Source organism: Podarcis filfolensis (genome assembly GCF_964270895.1).
Source record: "Podarcis filfolensis genome assembly, chromosome: 9".
Lineage (NCBI taxonomy): Eukaryota > Metazoa > Chordata > Lepidosauria > Squamata > Lacertidae > Podarcis > Podarcis filfolensis.
In genome coordinates, this window is record NC_139610.1 from 57,242,356 (window position 1) to 57,254,133 (window position 11,778).

An 11,778-nucleotide genomic window follows, 5' to 3' on the forward strand; every position below is an offset into this window, starting at 1 on the left:
CTTAAACACCTGGCGCTGTGCTCCCAGAGACCTGTACAATATGATTCAGTCAACCTGCCAGAGAATTCTGCCTTGTGACTTTTCTAAGCCCTTTTGTGGCTTTCGGGTATTTCAAGTATATTTTGTGGCTTTCGGGTATTTCGGGTGTTTCTCTTACAGAAAATTCTGATTTCTGCTTACTGATTTCTGCTTCTTGCATACACACCATACATTAAAAGTAACCCCTAAAGTGTCCTGGGAACTGCAGTTAGTTAAAGGTGCTGGGAACTGTAGCTCTGTGAGAGGTGCTTTAAATGTGATTTAAATGTATGGGGTGTGCACACACATTTCAACGTAAGCTTGGCAAATGGATTTATCATTAGGATCATGGTATACTGGAATAAAGGGATGCAGGTGGCGCTGTGGGTTAAACCACAGAGCCTAGGACTTGCCAATCAGAAGGTCAGCGGTTCAAATCCCCACGACAGGGTGAGCTCCCATTGCTCAGTCCCTGCTCCTGCCAACCTAGCAGTTCCAAAGCACGTCAAAGTGCAAGTAGATAAATAGGTACCGCTCCGGGGGGGGGGGAGGTAAACGGTGTTTCCGTGCGCTGCTCTGGTTCATCAGAAGTGGCTTAGTCATGCTGGCCACATGACCCGGAAGCTGTACGCCGGCTCCCTCGGCCAATAAAATGAGATGAGTGCCACAACCCCAGAGTCGGTCACGACTGGACCTAACGGTCAGGGGTCCCTTTACCTTTTTATACTGGAATGAAGCTTCCCCCCTCCACTTAATACAGTTCATCTGGACTTGCTGGTATGGGTGTGCTTGGGTATATGTGTGAACAGGTCTTTTAAATCAAAAAGCAGACATTTCCCACCTTGTTCTCCCGCTTCCCATTTAACATTTCAAAGTAACCCAAGGCCACAATCCCCTCCCCCTTAGTTCTAAGGTGCGGGTGGACAGCTTGTGATGAGGTATGTATTTTTACCCTCAGCTCATCAGAAGCTGATGGGCCACCTGGCCATGTGGTGAAGCAATTAGTCAACCGCTTCAACGAGTGTCCACTGCAATGCAGCAGTAGCACGGATCAGCTCCCATGCCAAGAAGTGCAAAGGGTTATGTGAACCGGATCTCAGATAAAGCTACTGAGAAGTGGAGAATTTGCAACAGCCCATGAAATTCAGTCAACATCTATCGTGAAGCGTCAGCGAAACGGCAAGGGGCACTTCAAAGGGTTCAGCATCAGTTCTTCAGCCCTGACCAGTTTTACATTGATGGCACAAATCTCTAAATAAGAACATAGGAGCCCTGCTGGATCAGACCAAAGGACCATCTAGTCCAGCAGTCTGCTCTCACAGTGCACAACCAGAAACATATGGCTACGAACCTGAAAAGAAAAGAGCAACCAGAATTCTTGAGAAACTCCCCTATGAGGAAATGTTACAGCATTTGGGGCTTTTGAGTTTAGAGGAAAAGGTGAGTAAGAGGCAACGTGACAGAAGTGTGCAAAATTATACATGGCTAGAGTGGATAGAGAAAAGTTTTTGTCCCCCTTGCATTACACAAGAACTTGGGGACATCCAATGAATCTAAATGTTGGAGGATGAAAGGAAGTACTTATTCACACAGTTAAACTATGGAGTTTTCTCCCCTGAGAGGCAGTGGTAGCCATGGCCTTAGAAGATTAGGCAAATTCATGGAGGATATGGATGCAAATGACTACTAACCTCCACCTCTGCTGTTGGAGGGAGCATGCTTCTGAAAACCAGTGGCTGGAAAATGCAGGAGGTGAGAGGGCTCTTGAGCCTGGGTCCTGCTTACAGGTTTCCCCCAGGCATCTGATTGGTCACTGTGAGAAAGGATGCTGGACTCAAATGGACCACTGGCATAATCCAGCAGGCTCTTTTCTTCTTGTGACTTGAATGCAACCAAGCTTGTGATATATTCCAACAGTGGAGGCAGAACACAGGCTAATAACCATGGTCATCCTCCGTGAATTTGTCTAACTAGCATGAGTGTTTTTCCAGAGCAATAAATAAATAGATTCTAGAGCAGGGATTCCCAGTCCTGGACATCTAAGCACCGGAACCTCCTGCTCCAGAATGAAAGTTCATCCTTCACTTGGTAGCTCAAGGTAAAAAAGGTAAAGGTAAAGGGACCCCTGACCATTAGGTCCAGTCGTGACCAGCTCTGGGGTTGCAACGCTCATCTTACTTTATTGGCCGAGGAAGCTGGCATACAGCTTCCGGGTCATGTGGCCAGCATGACTAAGCCGCTTCTGGCGAACCAGAGCAGCGCACGGAAACGCCGTTTACCTTCCCGCTGGAGTGGTACCTATTTATCTACCCGCACTTTGACGTGCTTTCGAACTGCTAGGTTGGCAGGAGCAGGGACTGAGCAACGGGAGCTCACCCCATCGTGGGGATTCGAACCGCCGACCTTCTGATCCTAGGCTATGTGGTTTAACCCACAGCGCCACTCGCGTCCCGTAACTCAAGGTACACAGATGCAAATGCACAGGGCTGCACAATTCCAGCAGGCTACTCCAGCTCCTCTCTCCACTCTTCATTTTACAAACGCTTGCAACAATTACAACAGATCTGCCATTACCCAGGACAATTATTTTTGTTTTCCAGTCCTTACAGTCATTTAACAAATTAACTGGGCAACCATCACATTCTTGCTTCCTTAACAGAATGTCTCTATAACTCATGTTCTGATGCGTCAGCATAGCCAGCCAGGAAATGGCTCTGCATAACACATCAATTGCTTTTTAAGATTCATCTGAAAGATCAGCACTTTTCACAGGGATAGTGACAGACGTGGAGGCAGCTTTTAGCAAACGCTGCTGCACTTCATGCACTGAATAGATCAAGCTTATTTTTATTTATTTTTTAATGGTTTCTGGTGTTAAAAATGCACAGAACATTTCAGAAAAGAAGAATAACAATGCAGGATCAGGCCAAAGGCCCATCTAGCACTGCAACTTCCTTTCTCAGTATTCATCCAGATACCCATGGTAGGGCCTGAGTGCAACAGCCTCTGAACAGTTGTCCATAAATGGATGCCTTTTCTGGTTGTCTTGTTTTTTTTTTTACGTCAGTCTAATTGCTCTGGTCTGGATTTTAGACCTGGCAAATAGACAAAAGCAGCTTCCATATGAGTTTTTGTCTGCTTCTTCTTCAGTTACCCCCTTCACTGTAACCTTGGATGACTATTTTTCTAAGTTAAGGAAGAGAATTCATGCACCAGAGAGTCCATCCTCATCTGTTTCCCCGCTTTACTGGATTTATGAGCCCTGGTATCATTCCTGGGGCTGGTCCAGATTCTTTTCTTGCCTCTGGGTGCCATTTTAGATTCAGGCCAAGTTAAAATCTCAGTAGTTAAGAGTATCAAATTCAGCTGACTTCCACACTTTTCACTTAATAAGTGGGGTGCTGACAGTGCAGATAAGCTCCAGCTCCAGGTTTGTTAATTACTGCTTACCTCACAGCTCAACATTCTTCTGCTCTCGAGCTCCAGGTTAAAAAGAAACGGTTGGTGATTAAGAAAAATAAAATACTTGGTCCAAAATGAGTTAAAACGAGATAAAATCAATTAAAACTCAGTTAAAATTTGGGGAGCTCTGGAGCTGACTGCCTGGCCTGCCGCCATCTTGACCCGAAGCTCATGCACCAGAACTCTCCTTCCATTACTGAGGTCCCAGAAGTCTTGAGCCGAAACTGCTGGTTACATTATATTTGAAAATTGATTGGGACACTTACCTTGATGGCTTTGTCATTTTGTTAAAGTCCTCAGTTATATTTGGCACTGTGTTATTGCTATTGTTGCTGCTATTACTAATACTGATACTGCTGCCGCTACTACTACTACTACTACTACTACTACTACTACTACTACTAAAATGCATGTACATTTCAATCCTCCTTAATCCATAAAGGGTTGTGATAGGGCAAAGAATCAGATGTACAGCCAATCCCAAACATTTTAAAGTACCAAATATTTTTAGTAGAAAAATATGAGGGAAAACCTAGAATAACTAAAATATATTTATTCTGAAGCAAGTTCCCCCAGGTTGAATGGGAATGTCATTCGTGATCATTTGTACTCATGATGGTATCAGAATAGTTATATGCTTTCAATACTGTTTGCACCTGCAAATGTTTTGGACCTGAGAATGCCTTGTTTCCAATCAGTGGATGCCTTGTATCTTGCTGCTATGCTCCTGTAACTTCTTATACAACAAATGCTCTGGTTCATTTTGAAATGCAAGAGTGCCCCTCCAGATTGCAGGAATGTAGTGGCATTGGGGAAGCATCACAGAGCCAATAAAGTATAATGATGTGTGGACAGTCCAGTCCTAACCCACTACTAATCCATCATTATTGTACCAATAGGTAAGGTAAAGATAAATGACCCCTGGATGGTTAAGTCCAGTCAAAGGCAACTATGGGGTACAATGCTCATCTCCCTTCAGGCCGAGGGAGCCGGTGTTTGTCTGCTGACAGATTTCCGGGTCATGTGGTCAGCATGACTAAACCACTTCTGGACACCATGATGGAAGCCAGAGCGCCACCATCATCATAAACAACAAAACCCCACTGCAGCACCCAAATTACAAGAAAAAGGATGTAGAGAAAACTTTAGGAAGAACATCCTGATAATACAAGCTATTCAACTGTGGAACAGATTGTCTCAAAAGGTGGTGGACTCAGTGTTGACAGCTAGGCGGTTTTAGCCTCGGGACCTAATGGTCTTATGGGGACTACCTCTTTAGATGGCGATATGTGCTAAGCCAACCTGCTCCTTCTGTTAAGCGGGCTCCTGGTCTCTGTCTGCTCCTGATAGTACCACTGGGGTGTGCTCTTCATTGCAGGTTTTTAAGCAGAGGCTGGGTGGCCACCGATCAGGGTTGCTGTAGTAGTCTATTCCCTGAATTGGCAGGGCGTGAACTGGATGTCATTTGAGGTCTTTCAACTCTATGGTTCCATGGAGCATTCCCTGTGGGCAGTTTTGTAGACTGAGCTCAATAGGCAATAGGCCAAACCAAGGAGGAACATCTTGCCCAATGCCCTGGTGCCCCCCAAAATCTGGAGCCAGCTCTACTTAGGTCCAAGTAAATGAGCATAGGACTGTAGCCTTAAACAGATAAAATGCTGGTGCTAAGGCCTCTCTGCCTTAGAGGATTAATCATGGATGCCAAAGGAGTTGTATCATTTGCCTGACTCATGTGGTATGAACATTATTTGCGCATCATGAGATCCAGACATAGGGAAGTGTTCCTCTAGTAACAGATAAATCAATTTCGAGTGTGTAGAGGGGAAAGGATCCATGGAATAAGAGAGCCACAAGACAATGATCCACTCTATAAAGCTGATTCCCTCTTCCCAGGAAACCCAGGGAACTGTAGTTCTGTCAGGTGAGATGAAGGATCTCTGAAAAAGCTTACCACTTTGGCAAACTATAGTTCTAAGTCCCACTCAGAGTAGACCCAATGAAACTAATGGTCCTAACTTACCTTATTTTTTGCTCTATAAGACTCACTTTTTCCCTCCTAAAAAGTAAGGGGAAATGTGTCTCTGTCTTATGGAGCGAATGCAGGCTGTGCAGCTATCCCAGAAGCCAGAACAGCAAGAGGGATTGCTGCTTTCACTGCACAGCGATCCCTCTTGCTGTTCTGGCTTCTGAGATTCAGAATATTTTTTTTCTTGTTTTCCTCCTCCAAAAACTAGGTGTGTCTTGTGGTCTGATGCATCTTATAGAGCGAAAAATACGGTAGTCGTATTACATTTCAATGGGTTTAATTTGAGTAAAACTCAGCTGAATACCACCCCAGGATTATTTGGAAGAAGCTGTTATGACAGCTAACTTCTAAAACTGATATGAGTTTGCAGAAGAGCCGTGGAAAGAGAGTCAATGGGTAGGGTGGCTGAAGGAGATATGTGATAGAGATGGTGAAGTTTTCGTTTGTGTGAAAAGTAGGGGGAAATCAGGATAATGTCTTTCAGCCCAGACTGCAGAGCTTGTAACTACCAGGTCCATTAGCAATTGCCTTTCTTGGAGGAGGACGGAAGAGCTGGTGTCCTGCGTGCCGCTGTCAAAATGTGAAAGAGATTAAAGGAGGGCACACCTGTTGTGTTTCGAAAGTACCATAGTGTCTGTAACACAAATGCAGCTGGCAGATGCATCAGAAGCCTGAGCTCCCTCTCGATTATCAGGCTGCCAACTGCAAAGCTGAAGCAGCTTAAGGAAAGGAGAGTAGCTGTGGGAGAAAATGAACCACACAGATCTCCATGTGTAGGAAGGGGGAAATAATTCTGCAGGTTTTTTGCAAATGTGTGTGCTTATGGGGGGCGGGGATCTGGCAGGTTGCAGAGGATGGCCTTGTGAAATTCAGAATGTTCTGAACTTCGCAGGTCAGGCTCCGTGTTAACTAGCTTTGTTCAGTGGGGTTTCCTGTGATTAGGCAACGGCCGGCTGCAGTACCCTGAGTTCAGTTAGAAATACAAGCAAATGTTTCAAAATACAGTACCAGGCTGTATTCATGTGCACTGGAGTTGAATGCACTTCTCCTGTACAATACTCATTTAAAAAGTGAAAGTTATGAAGCACATGAAGTACCCAGCCTGTGCTTTGGTGCTATCTACCTATATTCTGCCACAATATCGTTTTTCAGTCTCGTAAAAATGTCAAGTCATTAGAGATTTGGCACGATCTGCTCTTGAACCTGACCTTTACAGTGTGTTTTACAACTAGATGGAAATTCAATTCTGAATTCTGTTCAGAAGCTCATTAAGGCATACAGGCTCTCATTCCTGATACATTTTAGCTTGCAGTTAATTTAAAAAAACTATTTTGAGTTGCTGTGATGCTTTTAAATGTTTATTGATTACTACATTTAGTTTTGTATCACGGATGGTAATTATTACTGCTATTAGACAATAAATAAATAACTGAACAAGATTGCACCTTTTGACTTACTGATTTTTTTACAGCAGCTGTATTGTTAAGACTCCAAGCACTACCTCTCTCACTATAATTTGTATTGACTAATTTACTAACACCACATTCCTAACCACATTGACTCAAGTCCTATCAAATTCAGTGGGGCAGACTCCCAGGTAAGTGGGGTTAGGATTGAAGCCTAAATGATATTAAATATGGTAATGTGTATGACAGAGATCTAATTGTATCTCAGTGTGTAGGTATATATGTATAAGCACACACACTCACGCAAATAATCTCAAACAGCAGGCTGGAAAACAATTCACAATGGTGTTTATTGCAGTCATCTATATATAGCAAATGCAGTTTCATGGAGGCTTTGCTTTGAGAGCTGCTTGATCTGCCTTTCCATCACCATGTGATAGAAAGTACTTCTTTGCCCCACAAGGCAAGCCAAAGAAGAAATTTGCAGTGCATGAGCTTCAGTTAATATCACCAAAAGCAGGTGTCATGGATTGTCGCTAATATGGCAAAGAACATTAAAGCAGTGCAAATCCTGGCTGCTGCTTAAATCCAGTGTCTCAAGCTGGCAGATCAACAGCATAAATATAGATTAATCTGCACATTTCATCCCATTAAAAATTGTTGGGGTGTAGCTAAGGACTGGTGCAATACCTGTATGCTACTTTGGGCAAAAAGTGTACATTTTCATGTTATGCACAAATGTACAATGTGGATTTGTGTGTGCATAGCAGAGAGGGGAAGCCAAACATATCCACATCCCAGAGTCAAATTTTCATTAGACTAACATTAGCGACTGGGTATGTTCAATGTCCATCTGCACCGAAGCATTATGGAACTTGCTCCCAGATTCACAGCATGTAGCATATACAGGATCTGCATTGGGATGCCTCACATCTTAATGTTGTTACATATCTGAACCCAATCTGTGCTTGCAGTTCCCAAACCTGCAGGGGACTCTGTGCCTTCTATACGTGTATCTTGATTCCTGGTTCAGAGTGAATGTGGATACAGTATTTTGAATCTTGCTCTGTATTTTCAGGAGAGGGTGGCTATGAAATCATGTGGCAGAGCAGCAGGGCACCACCCCACCATGCAGAGAACCTGCAATGTTAACTGGCCATCAGCATAATCAGCCATTCATGCTTTGCAGAGGATCCCAGTTCACAATGCAGGCTATCTGAGAGGTGGACTCCTACATCATGCTACTGCAATAGTGTACTGACTGAACCTGGGCAGTAAATAAACATCAAGGTGTCAATGGAATGATGAACAAGTGAATGAAATATCACCAACTGGCTCAAATGAGTAACTGTCCAATGTGCCTGGTGTGTGTGACTAGATCCAGGAAACTGATTTTCTAGATACATTTCAATCAGAGTTTAGGCCTAGTTTTAGCACAGAAACTGCTCTGGTCACCCTGTAAGATGAACTCTGTCGGAAGAGAGACAGGGGAAATGTGTCCTTGTTCATTCTCCTTGACCTCTCAGCAGCTTTTGATACCATCGACCATGAAATCCTTCTCAAGTGGCTGTCCGAGTTAGGGGTGGGTGGCGCTGCTTTGCCAGTCCTACTTGAATGGTTGTTTCCAAAGAGTGCTTGGGGAGTGATCTTTGGTCCTGTGGAGACTTCAGTATGGGGTTCCTCAGGGTTTGATTGTATCCTCTATGGTGCTTAACATCTACATGTCAGATGTTGGAATGTCTTTGCTTATGCCTAGCCATGTGTCCTAGACTCTGCCATTGTACCTGCTGAACCTTGCAACCTTTATTCTGAACTGATGCAAAGATTGTGTCACCGATTTCCTTAATAAAACTTTTAGGGTTTCCCACGCCAAGAGTCTGAGTTGTTTGTCTGTTGGTGGGAGCCAGGACATTGATAGCCTTACCCTCCATGAATCAATCTAATCCTCTTTTAAAGCCATCCATGGTGGCAGCTGTCCTTCCATCTTGTGGGAGCCAACTCCATAGTTTAATTATGAACTGTGTGAAGAAGTACTTTCTTTTGTCTCGCCTGAACCTTCCAATATTCATCTCAACCACTGCTCAGGGTGTTTCAAGCAGTGAATGATGGCACTGCAAACCAAACTTCCATCACTCAGAGCTCCTTATTGAATCTCAACTATTTGACCTCTCACACGCTATTACAGTCCATTCCATTTATATTTATTTCACAAACACACAGCTAGTACAAATTACTGTTTACGCTGCACACAACAACAATGCTGCAGAGGCGTAGCCAGAGAAGCAGCAACTGGAGGCCTAGAAATTCTGCTCAGATGGAGAAATCAAGTGGTGCAGCAGTTGGACCATCTGTCCCTGGGAAGGCATTGCTATCTAGCCCCCTCCGCCCGGTACCTGCCTGCTGTGAGGATGAATTAGGAGCAGCAGCAGACAGACCCACATGACCCAGAAGGTAGGCCTGTCTACATGGCAGTCATTTTGATTTGGTCAGGGCTGTTTCTGGATAGAGGCACAACTGGTGCAGATCCCCGTCGAAGGTGTTTCTCCTTTTGTGTCAACCCGTTGAGTTTGCACAAGGGCCACATCCTTTTTAGTCTCTATTTTTTAGGGAGGAGATTGTACTTGACTAGGAAACTTTGGGCAAATTGCTGAATTCTCTCCCATTGTGCCATCCATTAATACCGGCTGAGCTCCCAATCTTTTTTTTTTTAAATTGTTTGTTTTCTGAGTAGTTATTTACGTGGATTGCTTGTTCACCCTGAATCCTTGAGTAGTTAGAATGGGGTGGTAGAGGTGACAGCACCAGATAATACCTCTAAGTGGGATAAGCATTTTTTAGTGTCTCTCCTTGTCTGTGACAAGGGTATGGGATTTAGGGCTGGCGAAAGAATGATTTCATCCATTAGCTTGGGCTGGGGCTTCTGTAAAAACTTGTCTTCTTTGCCAACATGGTGCTCTCCAGATATTGTTGGACTATCATTCCCATCAGCCCCACCAGGTGGCCTCAGGTGCAGTGTAAGACACTGTCTCTCTGCTCTTGTTGAAGTAAGAACATGAGTCCTGCTGGATGAGGCCAGTGGCTCGTCAAGTCCAGCATCCCGTTCTCACAGTGGTCAATGAAATGCCTATAGGAAGACCATAAGCAGGACCTAAGCACAAGAGCACTCCCAGCAACTCCTATTCAAAGTCCATAATGCCTCCAACAGTGGAGGTAGAACGATGTCATGCTAGCTAGTAGCCATTATCCTCCATGAATTTGTTGAATCCTCTAAAAAACTGCCCAAGTTAGCACCCATCACTACTTCTTGTGGAAGCATATTCCATAGTTTAGCTATGCTCTGGGTGAAAAAATACGTTCCCTTGTCATATTTAAATAAGTAAGTCCAGTCACCTTCTGTATGTGGCAATGGGAGAGAGGCAACCATTTTGTCCTTTATTCTTGTCTAAGCCCAAATATTTGAAGTACTCCTAGATTTTCAGCTCACTGATTCCCCCACCCCACCCAATGAAGGCCTTTTATCCTCTGTTCCAAGGACAAAAGGGGCTAAAAGGAAGCACATAAAAGTGTGTGTGTGTGTGTGTCCACAAAACTTCTTGTCTTCAATTTTTCTCATGATACACACTGCTTGTGCTTGAAATGCTATCTCCTTGGATTTCAGTAAAGCCAGCTATTCCCATAAATACTCTTTCATGCCAACAGCACTGTAAATTCTAGATGGATGTAGTGAAGATTATTTGCATGTCAGGATGGCAGGTGTTTAGCTCTTAATCTGTTTGGTGGAAAGGCATTCATGCAACAGAAATCGAGCAGTAGTTCTGCTTTCTTTAAAAGGTGCTTCTTTCTAAAATAAATGCTGCATGATGAGCCAGGGAGGGGGATGCGAAAGGTTAACAATTTAATAACTTCATCATGCCTTGGTCAGCATGTTTGCAAAGAGCATCTGGCGTGATGGTGTGACTTGATTAAGGGGAAAGGGAGTACTTTTTTGTATCTGTTATTTCGCAAGTACTTCTGCCCCTGACACTAACAGGGCTTCAGTTACAAGGCAGCACATTGCACTGTGTAATACAGCATGCCAGAATATGATCCGTTCTCATCCTGGAGAGGAAATGCAGTCTCCCATTCTAAGGGGCAATGTAAGGCCTCTAAATCCTTTTAATCTCACTCAGGTTAAGGTCTTGAAACCTGTCCAGGTTTACAGTTCCATTCCTTGGAAGAGGGTTGTGCTTGCAGGGAAAGGCAAATCTGAAAAGGTTGCCAGGAGTGTTTGACATGTGCAAAATAGCTTATTATGATCCTAATCTCTCAAATGAAATAGGGGACTAAAGATTTGGGTGTTTGTTTGTTTGTTTAAAAAAAATTAAGGTCATGAAAATAGGTCTCTAATGCACAGAAAGTTTTGAGATGTTCAGAATGCTTTAACAGAAAAGACAATCTAGTATAAGTTGTTCAGGAATAAGGTCAGATCTACAAATGTAGCAGAATGGCAATGAAATGTTTGTGCCACTTCAAAATGAAGTTACAATTTTTGTTCCTGCTTTTAAAGAAATGTAACTCAACATTATAACATGCATATAAAAATAAATTGATTTAATGATAGTAGTTATTCAAGTACACCACAAGAAACAACGCATCTCAAAAAAACAAATTCTTCCCATTTCCAATTCCAGTTATTACATGCATTTGTCCTGTTAACTATCCATCTAAATGGCAGGTACTACTTAAGCCAAACTGCTAAGGATTACACTAAGGATAACAAGATTTTGCTCCTGTGTAATTATTTTAGCTGCAACAGATTATTTTAGCTGCAACAGATTCTGCACTCTTCCTCCTCCTTCTTCTCATAATCAGTTTCCTAATTCTTTA